This window comes from Lygodium microphyllum, chromosome 5 (assembly GCF_053477565.2).
Source record: "Lygodium microphyllum isolate KBCC chromosome 5, Lygodium_microphyllum_v1.1.10, whole genome shotgun sequence".
Lineage (NCBI taxonomy): Eukaryota > Viridiplantae > Streptophyta > Polypodiopsida > Schizaeales > Lygodiaceae > Lygodium > Lygodium microphyllum.
The window spans coordinates 28,379,850-28,401,872 of NC_141139.1; positions in this window are offsets into that span (position 1 = coordinate 28,379,850).

Genomic DNA, 22,023 nt, shown 5'->3' on the forward strand with positions numbered 1-22,023 from the left:
GTCCTTTTCTCCCATGATCGATATGTATTTTTGCCTTTTTCTTTTCTTTTCTTTTCTTTTCTTTCTCTTCGAATTAAGCAAGGGAATGGTAGAAAGACCATGTATCAGAACCAACCTTGCCACTGTCGCTGGTGGAAAATAGAGGATAAGAGATCAAGGCTGGAAGGGGGGGTTGAGGGGACAGAGGGTTGTGTCCACCTCATCAGGAGTGGCGGAAGAACGGCTATCAAAAGTAGCATCATAAGAAGTACAGTGCCACGCCAACGAGGGAAAGGATCAGGTGACCGTGATTGTCAAGATCCCCAAGGAGGGAAGTACTTCTTCAGGCGATATCCATTAATCAGGAAGGGATCATCAGAGGTATCAACGGTCTGTACTTGGACAGAGCCATTAGGGTTGACGGCAAGCACCTTATATGGGCCCATCCACCGCTGTTGGAGCTTGCCAGGAAACTTGCCAAATCGTGAATCATAGGCTAGGACCAAATCACCTTCTTTGAACTCCTTATGCTTGATGAAGCTGTCATGGTAAGCCTTGCGTCGAGCTTGCGTGGCTTCCATGCACTGTAGAACCATCCTACGAATTTCGTCCAAACATTCCAAGTGCAAGAGACGGTGTTGCAGTGAATCATCGTTCCCCAAACGCTCTTTGATAGCCACTCTCAAAGAGGGTAATTCCAGTTCAATAGGGAAAACAGCTTCTGTACCATACACCAGCTGGAAGGGTGTCTGTCCTATTACTACTTTATAGGAGGTTCTGTACGCCCAGAGGGCCTCTGTAAGTTGATCATCCCAATCACGACAATGTGTGGCAATTGTTCTTGTCAGAATCGAGCGGAGGATGCGATTGGTGACTTCAACTTGGCCGTTGGCTCTGGGGTAATAAGGAGTGGACTTGCGATGGCGGATCTTATACAGCTCTGTCAACTCTTCCATGACTTTGTTAAGGAAATGAGTGCCTCTGTCACTTACCAGCTCTAAGGGACTACCAAAACAGGTGATGATATTCTCGTACATGAACAGGCCCACGCTGTTACCATCGTCCCGCTTTAGGGCTTTAGCTTCACACCACTTTGTGACATAATCCGTACATACGAGGATGTATCGATTCTGTTTCCTTCTGGTGGGAGGATCGATTGGGCCTACGAAGTCGATACCCCACTTCTCGAAAGGCTTCAAAGGAAGGATAGGTTGCAGTGGCATGGCACTTGTCTTGGTAGGTTTTCCCATTCTCTGACAAGCCTTACATCTTTTACAATAATCATAGGAATCCTTGTGAATGGTAGGCCACCAGTAACCTGCTAGCAGAGCCTTCCTGGCTGTGGCTTCTCCTGCAAAGTGGCCTCCACATGGCTTGTTATGGCAAGCCTTCAGAACAATCCCAATCTCATCTCCTGCAACACATCTTCTGAGCACTTCATCTTTGCCTTTCTTATACAGTGCACCGCCTAACAGGGTGTAGGGGGCTGATTCTAGCATAAGCTTCTTCCTTTCCCGACTAGAAATGCCAGGAGGGTACTGTTGGGTTGCCAGTAGATTGGCAATGTCTGCATACCAGGGAGTTACAGTTTCTACCAGGAATAGGGAAGCATCAGGGAGGTCTGGATCTTCCTGCTCCTCGTCTGCAGTTTGTGGGATACGCGACAGATGATCAGCCAAAACATGGGAACGACCAGGCTTAGTAATCACCTCAAAGTTGAACTCCTGAAATAGAAGGAGCCATCTCATCATTCGTCCTTTCACATCTGCTTTGTTCATTAGGAAGGACAGGGCCTCATGATCCACATAAAATTTAAAGTGGGTGGATAGGAGATAGTGGCGGAACTTTTCTAAGGCAAACACCATTGCCAAGCACTCCAGCTCTGTCACTGTATAGTTCCGTTCCCTATCAGTAACTTTTTGGCTTGCATAATAGATTGGTTGATCCAGCTTTGAGGAGCCCTTCTGGCATAGGACTGCGCCTAATCCTTCAATAGATGCATCAGTATGTACATGGAACTCCTTCGTCCAATCAGGAGGTTGCAGAATGGGTGCCTCAATTAGACACTGCTTCAGAGTGTTGAAGGCTTTGTCACATTCTTCCGTCCAAGTAAACTCTGCATCTTTCCTCAGAAGCTTGTGCAAGGAGGTTGCCTTTGTTGAAAATGGGCTATGAACCTTCTGTAGTAACCCACATGGCCTAGAAATCCCCTCAACTGTTTGAGGTTGGTGGGTGCGGTCAGGGCTGCAATCTTTTAGATCGTTGCAGGGTCTGTTGATATCCCTTGTGCAGAGACAATGTGGCCCAACAGAACTCTAGAAGAGACCCCAAAGATGCATTTGTCGGGGTTGAGGAAAATCCCATACTCCCGGCATCGGTCAAAGCATTGTTCCAAATGTCCCCAGTGTTCACGGATCAAACTATAGACACAGAAGTCATCCAAATATACCTCAATAAAGTCGTGCAGATGATTTTGGAATGTGGCCATCATGACTCGCTGGAAAGTAGCAGGGGCATTACAGAGTCCAAACGGCATCACTCGGTAAGCGTAGGTCCCCCATTTTGTGGTGAAGGTTGTTTTGGATTGGTCTTCTTCTGCTATCTACACTTGGTTGTATCCACTGAATCCATCCAGAAGGGAATAAAGCTCATGTCCTGCCACTGTGTCCAGCAGTTGGTCTGTGAAAGGAATAGGAAAGTGATCCTTCTTCGTCTTGGAATTGAGCTTTCGAAAATCCACACATATACAAAGCTTTCCATTCTTCTTGGGTACAACCACGATGGGTGAAACCCATTCACTATTTGCCACTGGATAGATGAACTCGGCTTCCAAAAGCTTCAATAGCTTTGCTTTCACCAATGTGGAATAATTCAGGTTCATTCGCCTCTATCGTTGCCGTACGGGCTTGGCATCAAGTTCCAAGTCAATATGATGCTGACATATTGTGGGATCAATCCCCTTTAGGTCTTTGTAGGACCACGCAAACACGTCCAAATTTTCTTTCAACAAGTTATACAAGGTTGAAAACTCCTCTTCTGGGAGGCTGCTACCCACCTTCAAATGGCGTTTAGTGCCATCTGCATCCACAAAGGTTAACTACCTTTCACCTTCTACTTCACGGATGAAGGTCCCACGGACTGCTTCTGGATACAGATCCGACTCCTTCAAGGGAGTAATGTCCTCTTCTGATGTCCCACTAGACCCAACTTCTTCTTTTGGTGGAGGCTTAGGTTGCTCCTTGAGATGTTGAAATGGGATTAGAGCCGTTTCGGGTTTCGTTTCACGATCAATTACCTCTTGGATCGAAGACTCATCTTCTGATGACACATCTAGGAACGTCACATAACAGGGACCCTCTGATGCTTGTTGGGTTGGTGGGACTAGTGCTTGTTGGCACGATGCATCATCATCATCTTTCTTTGGCAAGGATGGGTTAGGACGGCAAGAGCCACTGCTAAAAGACGGCTTATTCTTCTTAATCCATTTCTTATAGCATATGAGAAGATCCATTTACCAGACCAAATGGTACCATCGTCATTCTGTCCCATAGCATGAGCTCGTCTGCTTCTGATGCTTCTGGAACTTCTTCTTCATATATATCCTCTTCGGATGGGATAGACTCTTCCGTCTCACTTTCATAACCTTCTTCATCCATATCATATCCATCCTCTTCTGTCTCTATCTCTGTCTCTGTCTCTGCTTCTGCTTCTGTCTCTGCTTCTATTTCTGTCTCTGTCTCTGTAGGAGCTTTGTAGGAGAAGAACAGGTTCTCTGTTTCATCTTCTACCTCCGTCTCTAGCTCTGCTTTGGCCATGTAACAGGGAGAGCAATACATCCATGCTTCTATCTCACTGTCAGAAGTGATTTCGGAAATCGTTCCTGGTTCAGGCAGGAAGTATTCACCCATTGACAAGGACTTTGCATCTTTTGGAAGTTGTCTTACAGTATCCACTGTTAAGGAATGTGCCACTGTTTTCTTGGGAAGGATCTGTTTGACATCATCGTCGTCTGGTGATGTTCCATCTGTAGCCTCATTAGGGGAGTCAGAAGATAATTCCAAGGAGGTGGATCCATGTCCTTTTTGAGAACCATATAGCTTCAGCACCACTTTGTTGGGTCCTCTACCGAAGGTCAAGGTTCCTTTGAACCAATTCGTCCTTGCTCTGGCTTCAAAAAGCCATGGTCTGCCCAGTAACAGAGGGTAGGATGTGCCATAAGAGTTTGGCTTCACCACCAGATAGGTTAGCCAATAATCTTTTCCAGCCACTGTAGTCTTTACATACGGGAGAATGCCCAAAGGCTTGATTTTGCTCTGATCCACCAGTCTGATGAGCCATTGGGTGGGTTGCACACCTTGTAGGCCTAGATCCTTCATTGTCACATCCATCATAATGTTCACTGATGAACCACCATCAATTAGTGCATTTGCAATGAAGCAGCCTTCTATCCACACGCCAGTCTCTGGAGTACCCAGATCTAGGAAGGCGTTAGCCACATCCACTTCTTTGACAGGCTCTGGAGCTTTATTGGATTTTATTGCTGTTGAGGGAGCAATCCTTAATCCACGTCTTCTTGTCAGTATACTTTTGAACCTTTTTCGGCAACTGGGAGACAACATCAATAATTGTCAGAATGTGAGGTTTGGTTTAAAGGTATCTAGATCTCTGACCAGATCGTATTCCTTAATAGGATCCACTGGCTTCTCTAATCAGTTAGGGAATGGGGCAACACCCATTTTCATTTTCCCTCTTTCTTCCAACAGAGGAATCATGGGAACTTCTTCTGCCACTTGCGATACCTCCGTCTCTTCTGTCTCCTGGACCTCTAGTCCTGTCTCTGGAACTGTCTATGTAACTGTCTGTGGCACTGTAGTGCTCTATACGGCATTGTCAGGCTCTGTTCTGTTCTGTTCTTCTAGTGGAAGATTGAACTTCACTGTTCTGGCAGGAGGATTATTTTCTTTCTGGATAGGTGGTTCCTTCTTCTTTGCACACGTGATGGCAGTAACTTCCAATTCCACTAAATTGGAGGTAGGCTCTTGGGCCTTGGCCGGACTATCAGTAGCACTGTTTTTCACTGGGGCTGGGCTTGGACAGTCTTTTGCAGTGTGGCCTTCTCCTTTGCAACGACTGCATAAGGGCTTGTAATCCACTGACCTTCTGGGATTTGGACAATTTGGTGAAATGTGTCCCTTTTCTTCCCATCTGTAGCACTCCACTTCTGATCTCTGACCATCGCCAAACTGTCTTCCTCTGTAACTTTGAGAAGGAAATCTTCTTGGACTGAAATAAGGACCAAACTCTCTAGGCTTGGATCCAATATCCTGTATTGTCATTTTGGATTCCAGCAAGTTGAATCGTGCGTCTTCTTCCTTCCTTCTCCTATCATGCATCTCCTTCAGAGAGCAAATGTCCTCTGTATGGTTCTTCCGAAAACAGTAGGAACAGAAGGCTCTAGGGATGGTTGATTTTCGTGTACATTCAGTGGCTAAATGACCTGCTTGATGACACTTAACACACCAAGTATTTGACCGCATCACATCTCTTCCTGCTCCTGCCATGTTGGATATGCTAGCGGTATTCACTTTCAGCATCTATAGCTGCTCTGTAATCACATCCATCAACTCCTTTTTGATATTTGCAACTGAGTTGGATAAGTAATCCTTCAAGCTTTCTCCTCCTGAGGCACTGGCTGGAGGGTTTTGAGGAGTCTCTGTAATCACTGCATAAATAGGGTGGGCTGGTGCAGAGGGGTCTTTGTTCTGATTCTGATTCAGAGCTCTTGTTTGAACTGATGGCTGTTGGCTCCAGTTGGTAGGGTTCCACTGCTGCTGCTGATTTGGCATTGGGAAAATTGGTTAGGACCATTGTTGTTGTGGTTGAACCATCATTGGAGGCATTGATTGTGGCCACTGTGGATTTGGTGCACTGTATTGTGATACTGGGGGCATCTGTTGGTAGGGATAGGGGACTGTCCCTAGGACTGCATTTGGTGGGTACATCATTCCTAGCATCAGAGGAGGTAGGACTCCTCTTCCTGGATTCATCGCCAATCTAGCTTCCACTTCATCATACAGTCTTGCACCTTCTGTTGCAGCTTGCAGTGTGGCTGGTCTTTGCAGCTCCACAAACTTACGGACTTCTGGTTGTAATCCTCTGAGAAACACCCCCTTATGAATGCCATCATCTAGATTATGGTTAGTCCATCTCTTCAGGATGGATTCCATTTGTGAGACATAAGCTTCTACTCTTTCTCCAGAGGACTGACTTAAATTCATAAATTCCTCTTGCATCTGCTCTTCAAAACCTTCACGCCTGAATTTAGTGAGAAAGGCCAACTTCAGGTCGTCCCATGTGCCAAAAGTTCCTGCTGCTTGTCTCTTATACCACTGAAACGCCGCGCCCTTAAAAGTGGCGGGGAATATTGCTAACCAATGCTTAGGGATTCTGGCATTATTAGCCACACATGCTACCATAAACTCTGCTACATGAAGATCGGGGTTTTCATTGTACTCTCCCTTAAAAACTGGCAATGGGACTACATTCGCTGGCCTGTCATCAATATTTTCAGGACAGATCTGGATTGGAAGTGGACCTCTAGCAGAGGAGGAAGGGCTTGATGTGCCATTGGGACTTCTGTAAAGAGTTCCGCAAGGGCGTCAAAGGCGGCTTCTACTGCGAGCTTGTTCTCAGCTTTGATTTTTACTTTCTCTCTTCTCACGTACCCCTGGAGTCATTCTAATGCTTGCCTCTTTATTACGTCATTCATCAGGGGGTTGGCTCCACTATGTTGTTAGTGCTCCACAGAGGGTTAACAGAAGGCTTCGGTCTCTGGAGGACTCTCTTGCCAACATTTCTTCTACTTCTTCCTTTTCAACGTCTCTGAATTCTGCTTTCATGCCACTGCACAGAGGAAGATATTCGGTTCTGAAGGTGTCAAAATGCATACGTCTGAGCATTGTGGTGGTGCCATCATCATAGTAATGCCAGCTGTTGATGGTTTCAACAGTGTATGTTGTAAAGAACACTCTGTCTACCAACTTCCAGTGGGTTGCCAATTGAACAAATAGAAGATTATCAGTGCACCAAGCATCCCATGTATCTTGCTGTTGAGCATCCACGAACAAATTCCAACTCTTTTCCTTCTTGTCTCTGTGAACCTCCACAGACCAAGACTCCTGAAGCTTCTTCACAATCTCCCACTTGATGATATCTGGAAACTTCTCAACGAATGCCAAATCTTCCATGTATGGTCATTCTCTCTGTTTCTGCTCTTCAGTTTGTTCCCAAACAGTTTGCCACCAAGATACAAGTTTCTGCTGCTTCAACAGGAAGAGGAAACTGTCCACCACATAGAGCATGCATCATGATGGTGATATGTTTCCGCCATTGTGGGATGAACTTCTTGTGGAAAGCGGCTCTGATTATGAGAAATTCCAACTCTTCAATGGAAGAAGGAACTTTACAAGCATCCATTGAATTCTTCTCTTCTTGGTAATGTCATTTCCTTCATTTTCAGCCTCTTCTGGTGCTTGTTGTTGGCAAGTTTCCCCGGCTGCACACCAAAAACATGGAGCCCCAAGAGGAACACCAAGGAAAAGGGAATTCTCTTGCAAGAAAATCTATCTTGTAACATTAACAAGCTTATTTATTATGTTTTATATGATCACAATGAAGAAAAGAACACCATGCACAACAAATCTTCATGCAGCATCATGTAGATCTCCCACGGATTTGATAGAATCAACCATATTCTTTAATATCTTCACAAAATCCATCAATAAAACAAAGAAAGCAAAGGAATACACCATCTTTGAATGGAAATACATCACATAGTATTCATATTCAATGTCTTCATAGTCTTCTCTCTCAATCTCTCACATACAATCACTCTATTTTAGTAGAATTTGACTATCTCTGACTCTCTCTCTCTCTCTCTCTCCATCAATAATACATCATCTCCTCACTACAATCTCTCAAAAAATCACTCTCAATAATCCTTCTTAGGTCATGGTTACCCCTCCCAAGAGGTATGTCTGATATGAAGGGTCATCAGAGCCACTACAGTGTCTTTTCATAGCTCACTACTATCACTTCACTTCAGTCTTCACTTGAGTCTTCAGCAGCTACTTCTTCCACTTCTTTTAGCTCTTTTGCACTTGTATTCACCTCTTTCCAAGGCTAGAAAACTTTCCCAAGCTACACTCTCATCCATCAGAACACATACAGAAGCATACAAAACAATCTACAGAACAGTACCAGAACAGCTACAGTACAGAACAAAACAGAACAGAGACAGAAGCTCTATAGAAGACCTACAGAAGGTTACAGAAGATCATCAAAACCACATAACTCATACTCAAACCATTCCAAACTCTCAAAAACCATTCAATAAGCTTTCACAAGATCTCAATCTTCATCAATCAATATCCCATCCCTCCTTACAGAAGACAATCAGAACAAAACAGAAGCTATACAGAAGGTATACAGAACCAATCAGAACCTATCAGAACATCACAGAACCTCATATCTCCACTAATAAACATCATGAACTTCCAAAACACAATTAATATCATCCAAAACACTCTCAAACCACTTCCAAACCAATCAATCATCTCATAAAATCAACCATTCAGCTCTCAAAAACAACAAAAATCAGCCAAAAAAACAAGTCATTTCAACACTCAACACATATCAAAAGAGTTGGAACCATTCTCAAATCCTTGTGACCTTCCCACATGATTCCCGTTCATGGAAGTGTGTCCAAAATGACTGCAAGGGTATTCTCACTTTTGGGGTTGTCCATGAACATAATGATTGACATGTTGTTGCTGTCCAAAAATATGATGATCATTATTTGTATGCTGCGACTCAATAGAGTTCTCATCACTGTCATATGCATGTTGTTGGTATTACCAATGCTCATTGTACTCATGGTCATAATACAACTGCAGACCATAGTTATACTAATGTCCATAATATCCATGACAAGAATATTGTGGCTCATAATGCTGCCGATCATGATGTCCATACCTTGCGTGTTCTTCACAATCTTCATGATAAGCATGCTATTGGTTTGCATAGTGTACTTGTTCTTGCATAGCTGCTCCAAATGCATAGAAAAATTGTGGCTCAATGCTATTCGTTTTCAGATGCAAATAGCCAAAGTAGGGGAAATAATCTCTTCCAAATTCATCAACCAGTTGTGTGACTAAAGTATATATTCAGCAAAGCAATGTACTCAATTAGTTAGCAAACCTTGTATTCTTTATCAAACATTTGTTTGCATAATCCACCTCTCAGATTTTCCTATTTCCCAAAATTCAGTTTGCATATGGATTTGCAATGGTCAAATCTGCATACAGTAGCACCACATAATTGAGGGCATCCCGAAAATTCAGGCGCACTGGATAATCAATTTGCTAATGTTGAAGGTTGCACTTCTGGCTTGTCTGAAAATGTTTCATCTCTGAATATTGTCTCCACTCTTTCAGAGTCAGCTTTTGAAGTGTTCAATCTAGTTCTATTTTCCCTTTTACTAGAACATCTTCTCCTGCCTCAGTCTCAGGCTTTGCTTCCTTTAGCAATTTTAGTCTAGGACAAATTCAGGGTCTGCCCTTTGTCTCCATAGCAGCAATAGCTAGCTATGGCAACTTTTCGAGCTCCTCAACAGCTTTGGTGAACACCAGTGGCTCTTCTTTACTCTTTAACATAACTTCTGGTACCTCAACTAAAGCCATACTAACATCTCAATCCACCACAACTCTTCAATTCTAGCAAATTCTTTTCCAGTCAGGAAAAAAGCATGAAAAGGCAGTTTATGCATCAGATGAATTAAAGCTAAATATTCCTGAAGCTAACAGTGATAGACCAAGGCCTTTGATGTGGGCAGTAGTGAATTACAAACTCCTTTTGAATGCAAGGCTTTTCCCTAATATGAAGTTGACTAGCATGCATGCCATATTCTCAAGTAGTACCCCAGAGCAAAATACATTTGTCCATGAAATTTGCTGCATAAACCACACTTCTGTTGCTGGTTATAGATATGAGGAACCTTCAAAAAGCATCAAAGGCCAAAATCCATGGCCATGATCAAGATGAGAAAATCTAAGAATATCTGTTGTAAATGACAGTCATGAAATAAGGTTTTCAAGATGCCTCCACTCCCATACGTGATTTGAGGAAATCTGAAATATCACCCCACCTCTTCCTCACGACTTTGTTGGCCTTGAAAACCATAATTCCAAGCTACAACCTATTGAGGAAGATATCCTCATCAAAATTTTCTTCCTCCCCAACGTGATGAAGTAGTCACTCACCTTGGAGTGATTCCAGAGGATGCATCCTCACCCATGTGTTCGTCAATTTTTATCTTCGTACTGTAAAAACTGAAGTCCCCTCTGTGACGTTATCAATGACATAGTTAAAAACACTAAAAGAAAGCATTCTCTCTTTGTCATCGATGATATCATCCAAAAAATGTTGAAAAAGCAAGCATCCTCTGTTTACCCCCCCCCTCCATTACTATATAAATAGAGATAGAATGTCACGTCAAATGCACACTAACAAACAACGACCCGTACTGAAGTCTCTCTGTTGTTGACGCGACGAAGCTCTGCTACAATAAGCCAATCTCTACCTCTCTCGCCACACCTATACGGAAGCGCTGCTCGAACCCATCAAGCTTCTTCCAAGGCCACCAAGAGATGTTGAGATGCTAAGCGAGCTCACCCTCAGAGAACTCCCCAACGTAAAGAAGTAGTCGCCCGCCTTGGAGTGATGCCCAATGGTGCATCCTTGCCCATGTGTTTGTCAATTTTTATCTTCGTGCTGCAAAAAATGGAGTCCCCCTCCCTAACGTCATCAATGATGTAGTTAAAAATGCTAAAAAAAGTAGTCGCCCACCTTGGAGTGGCACTCGACGATGTGTCCTCACCCATGTGCTTGTCAATTTTTATCTTCCTCCTGCAAAAAATGCAGCCCCCTCCCTGATGTCATCGATCAAATAGTTAAAAAGACTAAAAGAACGTGTTCTCTTTTTATCATTGATGACATCATTTTTAAAAAACACAAAAAAAGCAAGCATCCTCTCTTTACCCCCCCGGTTACTATAAAAATACGAGTAGAGCATCACGTTGGATACACACCAACAAACAATGACCTCTGGTTCTCTCTTCATATTCGATGACTTCATTAAAAAAATACTGAAAAAGTAAACGTCCTCTCTTTATCCCCTGGTTACTATATAAATAGGGGTAGAGCGTCACCGTTTGATACACACTCACAGATAACGATCTGTGCAGAAGTCTCTCTGCTATTCACGAGACAAAGCTCTACTGCAATAAGTCGAATCTCTCCCTCTCTTTCCACACCTACGCGGAAGCCCTCTTCAAATCCATCAAGCTTCTTTCATGGCTCCTAAGACACATTGAGATGCTGAGCGAGGTCATGCTCAGAGAATTTCCCAACATGAAGAAGTAGTCGCCTGCCTTTGAGTGATGCTAAACAATGCGTCCTCACCCATGTATTCGTCAATTTTTATCTTCGTGTATAAAAAACGTAGTCCCCTCCCTCACATTATAAATGACGTAGTTAAAAATGCTAAAAGAAACCGTTTCCTCTTTTTCATAGATGACGTCATTTAAAAAATGCTGAAAAAGTAAGTGTCCTATCTTTACACATTACTATATAAATAGGGGTAGAGCCTCACCTCAGATACACACTGACAAATAATGACCCAGGCAGAACTCTCTTTGTTGGCTGGCACGACAAAGCTTTGCTGCAATAAGCCGAATCTCTCCCTCTCTCTCCACACCTACACGGAAGCGTTGCTCGAATCCATGACTCTTCTTCCATGGCTCCCAAGAGATGTCAAGATGCTAAGCGAGGTCATGCTCAGAGAACTCCCCAACGTAAAGAAGTAGTTGCCCACCTTGGAGTGATGCCAGACAATGCGTCCTCACCCATGTGTTCATGAATTTTTATCTTCATGTTGCAAAAAACGTAGTCCCCTCTTTTTTATGTCATCAATGATGTGGTTAAAAACGCTAAAAGAAAGCATTCTCTCTTTATCATCAATGATGTCATTAAAAAAATGCTGAAAAATCAAGTGTCCTCTCTTTTTCCCTCGTTCATATACAAACAAGGATAGAGCGTCATCTTGCATACACACTCACAAATGACCCAGGCAAAACTCTCTCTATTATTGATGTGACAAAGCTCTACTACAATAAGCCGAATCTCTCCCTCTCTCTCCACATCTATGCAAAGGCACTCCTCGAATCCATCCAGCTTCTTTCATGCCTCCCAAGGACGTCGAGATGTTGACCGAGGCCACACTCATAGAACTCCCCAACGTGAAGCAGTAGTCGCCCGCCTTGAAGTGACACCCGACGATGCATCCCCACCCAGATATTTGTCAATTTTTACTTTTGTGCTGCAAAAAACTGAGCCCCCTCCCTCATGCCATCAATGATGTAGTTAAAAAAACTAAAAGAAAGTGGTCTCTCTTTGTCATCGATGATGTCTCAAAAAAATGTTGAAAGAGCAAGCATCCTCTATTTACCTTCCCTCCCCTCCCCCCCCATTACTATATAAACAAGGGTAGAGTGCCACGTCAAATACACACTGATAAACAACGACCTGTGGTGAAGTCTCTCTACTGTTGACGTGAAAAAGCTTTGCTGCAATAAGCCGAATCTCTCCCTCTCTCCACACCTATGGCAAAGCACTACTAGAATCCATGAAGCTTCTTCCATGGCTCCTAAGAGACATTGAGATGCTGAGCAAGGTCACGCTCAGAGAACTTCCAAACCTGAAAAACTAGTTGCATGCCTTGGAGTGATGCCACACGATGCGTACTCACCCATGTGTTCATTAATTTTTATCTTCGTGCTCTAAAAAATGTAGCCCCCACCCTAACATTATCAATAACATAGTTAAAAACACTAAAAGAAAGTGTTCTCTCTTTATAATCAACGATGTCATTAAAAAAATACTAAAAAGGTAGGCGTCCGCTCTTTACTTCCCACTTAATATATAAACAAGAGTAGAGCGTCACCTCAGATACACATTGACAAACAATGATCCATGCAGAAGTCTCTCTGTTATTGACGAGATGAAGCTATGTTGTGATAAGCCAAATCTCTCCCTCTATCTCTACACCTATGCGGAAGTACTGCTTGAATCCATTAAGCTTCTTCCATGGCTCCCAAGAGACATCGAGATGTTGAGCGAGGTCACGCTCAATGTGAAGAAGTAGTCACCCAGCTTGGAGTGACACCCAACAATGTGTTCTCACCTATCTGTTCTTCAAGTTTTATCTTCTTGCTAGAAAAACGAAACCCCCTCCCTGACATCATCAATGACGTAGTTAAAAATGCTAAGAAAAGTGTTGAGATGACAAGCTCAACACATGCGGACATTGATGATGGACCGCCTGGTTAGATGGGTTCACACGTCTACACTTAGCACGTCGGTGGTCATTATGACTCTCACATGGCCACTGACTCATTACTTATTATATTCAGGTTGTTACACCTACTTACAGCTGGCATAGTTATAGCGCCAGTCGACTAGTGTAGTCAGTTATGCATTGTTTGACTTAGTAGGCCACTTTCCTTTTATGTTGTATCTTATGTATACTTTGTGTACATTGTAAAGTGTGTGGAAGAAGAAGAAGAAACCAGCAAGAAAACGTTTTGGCCTCCATCTCTCTTCTTGTCTCTTGAGTGAGCTTCTCCTTGTGCATTCTGTGTGTGTTCGGCGCAGCATCTTGAGCAACCCCCTCCACCACGCGATTCTTGACATGGTATCAGAGCCGCACCACTGAGAGAGGCTGTTTTTGAAGGTTGAAGCAAAGGGGAAGAAGCAAGGTTCGACCAAGCAAGCCACGGGTAAGAAGCTCTCCCATCCTTCCACTCTTTCTCTTAGATAGTGCCTGTGGAGGCACCGGAAGCAGGGCAGAGCAAAAATCTCAGATTGCAGTGAGATTTGGTGTGCGCGAAGAGCACTGTATATTCTGCGGATAAGCCCTTTCGGGCTTACCCACAGTTATTTTGGGCATTTGAGGCCGTTTCAGGGCCCGTTTTAGAGCCGCAAGTTGCGGACAGCAGTTTCAGGGTACGCTGTGACTTCAACTGTATCGACCAACAGTGGGTGCGCAGGTTACAGATTTCAGATCTGTAAGATTAAATGTGTTTACCAGTGAGTAAACACGAGGTTTATCTGCAAACAGGTTGCAGATTGCATGTATTGTTGAGCAGACAGTGAAAAAGGCTGTCTAGTGTATTGCTGTGCACTACAGGTCGAGGATTGCAGAAGATTTGCTTGTTGTTTGGTATTATTCTTGTGATAATGGCAGAGAACAGTGGAAGCCCCATCATTGAGAAGCTTGACAAGAACAACTACCCTTCATGGAAGTTCCGTGTCACGAACTTTCTTATTGGAAAAGGCCTCTACGAGTTCGTTTCAGGTGAAGAAAAGGAGCCGGAGGTGAGTGATCCTCCAACTGCAGAAGAGATAAAGGCACGAAAGGAATGGAATGCAAAAGACAAGAAGGTCATGTATTGGTTGTCTGCAGTAATTGACAATAATATGTTGGGACACATTAGAAATGCAGAGAATGCATATGCAGCTTGGACCATACTTGAAAGTATGTTTTCTGTAAATACAAAGGCACGAAAGATTCAACTCAAGCAAGAGTTGAATACATTGAAGAAAGGGAAGATGTCTATAAATGAGTATGCACTGAAGGTAAGAAGCATTGCAGATGCATTGGGAGCGATTGATGCAATGCCTGATGATGATGATTTAGTGTCGTCTACCTTGGGTGGACTTAATAATGAAAATGCTTGGAAGTCTTTTGTAACTTCCGTATATGTCAGAAAGCCATTTCCAGATTTCGATGAGTTGGTCTCCCTTATGATCACTGAAGAGATCAACATGCAGAGTGAGACATCTGAAAGAAGCAGTGAACAGGTCCAAGCTTTCTACTCCAGTTCAGGAAGGGGACGTGGCAGGTTCTCTTCAAGAGGCCGTGGTACAGGACGTGGTAGTGACAACCAGCAAAACAGATTGAATCAACAATTTGGCGATATGCAGGTTTCAGGAGGTCGTGGTAACTTTAGAGGCAAGGGGAGCTTTAGAGGAAGAGGTGGATGGCAGAACAGAGGTTCTTACAACTCTGGTATTGTGTGCCACTACTGTGGCAAAACAGGTCATATTGCAGCTCAATGCTATGCCAAGAAAGACGATATTCGGAATGGTAAGTTGCAGCAAGGAAACTATGCATCGTCTTCACGACAGAATGAAGACAAAAATGAACGTCTGTTTGTTATGCAGCATATGCTGAATGCTGTTACAGGAAAGGGAACACATGAAGATGTTTGGTATGTCGATTCAGGTGCATCCAATCATATGGCCAGCCATGCAGAATGGTTTGGAGAGATGCAGGATTTGCAGAATGCAGGTTATGTGCAGACGGGTGATGACTCATGCCACCCAATTTCACACATTGGAAAAGTTCCCTTGTCCTTGCATGATGGTAAGACAAAGAGTCTTTCAGATGTATTACATGTGCCATCTATTACAAAGAATTTGGTGTCAGTCGGTCAAATGGTAGAGCAAGGGCTGCAAGTCAGATTTAATGCAAAGGGCTGCTTTGTAGAAGATTTCAATGACAAGTGCAAGTTGGTAGCAAAGGGAAGTAGAGTTGGACGTATGTTCACTCTAGATGCTGGAATTCCTACTATGAATGCTGCTATGTATGCCAAAGGAAAAGGTGTTGTTGCAGACATTGAAATTTGGCACAAACGCATTGGACATGCAAATGTACAAAGGCTGAAACTAATGCAGTCCAAAGGGTTGGTTACAGGTTTGCCTACATTTAGAGTTGCAGAATTTCAAAAGGTATGTGAAGCATGTCAGTTTGGTAAGCAGTCAAGGCAACCCTTTTCACATGATAGAGATGTAAGCAGAAATATTCTTGATGTTGTACATACAGACATTTGGGGGCCTACACAAAATGTATCTCTTGGAGGCAGTTCATACTTTGTCACATTCATTGATGATTGTTCTAGAAAGCTGTGGGTATATTTTATGAAGGAAAAGAGTGAAGCTTTTGAGCACTTTAGAACTTTCAAGGCTGCAGTTGAAAGAGAAACAGGCTTGAAAGTAAAGTGCTTGAGGTTAGATGGAGGGGGAGAGTACCTCTCCAATGAGTTCAGTGATTTTCTGAGGTCTCATGGGATAAAGAGATAGTTCACATGCAGGTATACCCCACAGCAAAATGGGGTTGCAGAAAGGAAAAACAGGCATATTGCAGAAGTTGCACGCGCCTTGATGGCTGAAAAGAATATGCCTAAGCATTTTTTGTCTGAGGCTGTTCATACTGCTGTTTATATTATGAACAGAACTCCCACAGCTGCAGTTCATGGTATGACTCCCGAAGAATGTTTTACAGGTAAGAAGCCTGATGTTTCACACTTGAAAGTATTTGGCTGCATTGCGTATGTTCATGTGCCAAATGAGTTGCGGAAGAAACTGGATCCAAAAGCTGAAAAGTGTGTCTTTATTGGATACTCTTTAGAGCAGAAAGGGTATCGATGTTACAACCCTGTCACATATAAGTTCAGAGTAAGCAGGGATGTCATCTTTGATGAAATGAGCAGTTGGTATGTATCTAGTAGTGATGCATTGGATGTTGATGATGATCATGACACTCATGTGTAGGCTGAAAGGCAAGAATCACGGACTCTTAGTGGACCAGAGACATCATCTGGTAGTCCTTGGTCTGGGAGACTAAGGAGTACCTCTACATCTTCGAGTGCATCTAGTAGCACTACAGGTAAAGACAAAGGAAAGAATAAAGTATCAGAAGGCATTGATGCAGTTCTTGATGGAGACTCCAGTGGCTCAGAGAGCTTGGATGATGAGCTTGGCATTCCTTCAGTGAGGACTCCAGGTGTGCAGAGAGCACATGTTAATGCAAAGACTCCATTGAGTGATCCAGTGGTACGCAGGTCTAGCAGGGTGAGATACCCTGTTAAAAGATTTGGTTTTGAAGGTTATGCAGCTCACCATTATGCTTATATGGTGAAACTAGTTGAGGATGTTGAGCCCACATGTTTTGAGGAGGCTGTTGGTCATGCTCATTGGGATGCAGCAATGGATGAGGAGATGGCTACATTAGAGGCCAATAAGACTTGGGATCTAGTATCATTGCCAAAGGGAAAGAAAGCTATTGGATGTAAATGGGTTTATAAGATTAAGCACAACGCAGATGGTTCTATTAGCAGGTACAAAGCTAGGCTGGTTGCAAAAGGCTATGCTCAAACATATGGCATAGATTATGATGAAACCTTTAGTCCAGTTGCTAGGATGGCAACTGTCAGATGTGTGATTGCTTTGGCAGCAGCCAAAGGTTGGAGGTTGCAGCAAATGGATGTAAAGAATGCCTTCTTGCATGGTGATTTGCAGGACGAAGTGTATATGGATCAGCCAGCAGGTTATGAAGATTTAGAGCATCCCACGTATGTGTGCAGATTGAAGAAGGTACTCTATGGGCTCAAGCAAGCACCTAGAGCATGGTCTGACAAGATTAGAGAGTATCTTGTCAATATTGGCTTTTATGTTTCTGATGCTGATCACTCACTTTATGTGAGAAAGGGAGATGCAGGTTTGGTCATCATAGTCATCTATGTGGATGACTTGATTATTACAGGTGACAGTGATAGTGAAATTGCTGAAGTCAAGGGCTATTTGAAGATGAAGTTTGAGATGAAGGATTTAGGTGAGCTAAGGTACTTCCTTAGCATTGAGGTGATCAGATGTGATGATGGTATATGGCTGTCCCAAAGACAGTATGGCTTGGATATGTTGTCCAAGTATGGTATGACTGCATGCAGACCACTTTCAGTCCCGTTGGAGCATAATGTAAAGCTGAGTGCTGATGTTGGGGATGAGATAGAAGACCCTACTATGTTCAGGAGGATAGTGGGGAGTTTGATTTACATGACTATTACAAGGCCAGACTTGAGCTACGCTGTTGGTCTTGTGAGTCAATTTATGCAAGTACCTAGAAAACCACACTTGGATGCAGTGAGACGCATATTGAGATATGTCAAGTCCACATTACATTATGGACTTTTCTATGAAGCAGGTACAGACGTACATGTGTTTGGATACACAGATGCAGATTGGGCTGGTAGTATGTCGGATAGAAGATCTACCAGCGGATACATGTTCTCTCTTGGTAGTGCAGCAGTTGCTTGGAGCAGCAAAAAGCAATCTACAGTTGCTTTGTCGAGTACAAAGGCTGAGTATAGAGGTGCTGCTGTTGCAGCATGTGAGGTAGTATGGCTGCAAAAGTTATTGGCTGATTTGGATGTGCAGGTGGAAGGTCCAGTTGTCATTTATTGTGACAACATGAGCAGTATACAGTTGGCTAGGAACCCTGTGTTCCATGCCAGGACAAAACATATTGAGGTACACTACCACTTTGTGAGAGAGAAGGTACTAGCAGGTGAGATTCACTTGGTGTATGTCAGCACACAAGATCAGATAGCTGACATCTTCACGAAGGCATTGGGTACAGAGAAGCTTCAAAAGTTTCGAAGCTTACTTGGAGTTGCAGAGATGCAGTTGAGCTTGAGGGGGAGTGTTGAGATGACAAGCTCAACACATGCGGACATTGATGATGGACCGCCTGGTTAGATGGGTTCACACGTCTACACTTAGCACGTCGGTGGTCATTATGACTCTCACATGGCCACTGACTCATTACTTATTATATTCAGGTTGTTACACCTACTTACAGCTGGCATAGTTATAGCGCCAGTCGACTAGTGTAGTCGGTTATGCATTGTTTGACTTAGTAGGCCACTTTCCTTTTATGTTGTATCTTATGTATACTTTGTGTACATTGTAAAGTGTGTGGAAGAAGAAGAAGAAACCAGCAAGAAAACGTTTTGGCCTCCATCTCTCTTCTTGTCTCTTGAGTGAGCTTCTCCTTGTGCATTCTGTGTGTGTTCGGCGCAGCATCTTGAGCAACCCTCTCCACCACGCGATTCTTGACAAAAAGTAGTCGCCCGCCTTGAAGTGGCACCCAACAATGCGTCCTCACCCATGTGTTTATCAGTTTTTATCTTCCTTTCTGTAGAAAATGCAACCCCCTCCCTAACGTCATCAATCACATAGTTTAAAACACTAAAACAAAGTGAAAACTCTTTATCTATCATTCATGACGTCATTTTAAAAAAATGTTGAAAAAGCAAGCATCCTCTCTTTATCCCCCCCCCCCCCCCGAGTACTATATAAATATGGGTAGAGCATCATGTTGGATACACACTGATAAACAATTACCTGTGTGGAAGTCTCTCTCCTATTGATGCGATGAAGCTCTTTTGCAATAAGCCGAATCTCACCCTCTCTCTCTCTCTCTCCACACCTACACGGAAGGTCTCCTCAAATCCATCAAGCTTCTTCCATGGCTCCCAAGAGACACTAATATGCTGAGCGAGGTTACGCTCAAAGAACTTCCCAATTTGAAGAAGTAGTCGCCTGCCTTGGAATGATGCTAGAGGATGCGTCTTCATATTAGATGATGTCATTTAATAAAATATTGAAAAAGTAAGCATCCTCTCTTTACCCCCTCGTTACTATATAAACAGGGGTAGAGCATCACATTGGATATACATTGACAAACAACGACCCAGGCAAAACTCTCTCTATTGTTGACACCAAGAAGCTTTGTTGCAATAAGTCGAATCTCTCCCTTCCTCTCCACATCTATGTGGAAGCGCTACTCAAATCCATCAAGCTTCTTCCATGGCTCCCAAGAGACGTCAAGATGTTGAGCAAGGTCACGCTCAGAGAACTCCCCAAACTAAAGAAGTAGTCACCGCCTTGGAGTGACACCCGACGATGCATCCTCACCCATCTGTTCATCAATTCTTATCTTCGTGCTGCAAAAAATGGAGCCCCCTCTCTGACGTCATCAATGAGGTAGTTAAAAATGCTAAAAAAAGTAGTTGCCTGCCTTGGAGTGACTCCCGATGATGTGTGCTCACCCATGTGTTTGTCAATTTTTATCTTCCTATTGCAAAAAAATGCAGCTCTCTCCCTGACATCATCAATCACATAGTTAAAAAAGCTAAAAGAAAGGGTTCTCTCTTTATCGTTAATGAAGTCTCTTCTTTATCCCCTTCCCTCCCCCCCCCCGATTACTATATAAACATGGGTAGAGCATCACGTGGGATACACACTAATAGACAACGACTTGTGCAAAAGTCTCTCTGCTAATGACGTGACGAAGCTCTACTGCAATAAGCCGAATCTCTCCCTCTCTCTCCACACCTACGTGAAAGCCCTCTTCAAATCCATCAAGCTTCTTTCATGGCTCCCACGAGACATTGAGATGCTGAGCGAGGTCTCGCTCAGAGAACTTCCCAACATTAAGAAGTAGTCCCCTGCCTTGGAGTGATGCCAGACGATGTGTCCTCACCCATATGTTCGTCAATTTTTATCTTCATGCTATAAAAAACGTAGTCCCCTCCCTCATGTTATAAATAATGTGGTTAAAAATGCTTAAAGAAAGAGTTCTCTCTTTTTCATAGGTGAAGTCATTTAAAAAATATTGAAAAAGTAAGTGTCCTATCTTTACATGTTACTATATAAATAGGGGTAGAGCGTCACCTCAGATACACACTCATAAACAATGACCCAAGCAGAACTCTCTTTGCTCTTGGCACGATGAAGCTTTGCTGCAATAAGCCAAATCTCTCCCTCTCTCTTTACACCTACACAAAAGTGCTGCTCGAATCCATGATCCTTCTTCCATGGCTCCCAAGAGGCGTCAAGATGTTGAGCAAGGTCATGCTCAGAGAACTCCCCAACGTAAAGAAGTAGTTGTCCGCCTTGGAATGATGTCAGACAATGCATCCTCACCCATGTGTTCGTGAGTTTTTATCTTCATGTTGCAAAAAATGTAGTCCCCTCTTTTTTATGTTATCAATGATGTGGTTAAAAACACTAAAAGAAAGCTCACTCTACTATTGACGCAACGAAGCTCTACTGCAATAAGCCGAATCTCTCCCTCTCTCTCCATATCTATGCGGGAGCGCTCCTTGAATCCATCAAGCTTCTTTCATGGCTCCCAAGGGATGTCGAGATGTTGAGTGAGGTCACACTTAGAGAACTCCCCAATGTGAAGCAGTAGTCACCTACCTTGAAGTGACACCAAACGATGCATCCTCACCCATGTATTTGTCAATTTTTATCTTCGTGCTGCAAAAAACAGAGCCCCCTCCCTCACATCATCAATGACGTAGTTAAAAACACTAAAAGAAAGTAGTCTCTCTTTGTCATCAATGATGTCATCAAAAAAAAGTTGAAAGAGCAAGCATCCTTTGTTTATCCCCCCCCCCCCCCCCCCCCGATTACTATATAAACAAGGGTAGAGTGTCACGTCAAATACACACTGACAAACGACCCGTGGTGAAGTCTCTATGATGTTGACGTGACAAAGCTCTATCAATAAACCAAATGTCTCCCTCTCTCCACACCTATAGCGGAGCACTGCTCGAATCCATCAAGCTTCTTCCATGGCTCCCAAGAGACATTGAGATGCTGAGCAAGGTCACGCTCAAAGAACTCCCCAACGTGAAGACATAGTTGCCCACCTTGGAGTGATGCCACACGATGCATCCTCACCCATGTGTTTGTCAATTTTTATCTTCGTGCTCTAAAAAACATAGCCCCCACCCTGACATTGTCAATGACGTAGTTAAAAATACTAAAAGAAAGCGTTCTCTCTTTATCATCAATGATATCATTAAAAAAATACTAAAAAGGCAAGCGTCTACTCTTTATCCCCCACTTAATATATAAACCAGGGTAGAGCGTCAACTCGGATATACACTGAAAACAACGATCCGTGCAGAAGTCTCTCTGTTGTTGACGAGACGAAGCTCTGTTGTGATAAGCCAAATCTCTCCCTCTATCTCCACACCTATGCGGAAGTACTGCTTGAATCCATTAAGCTTT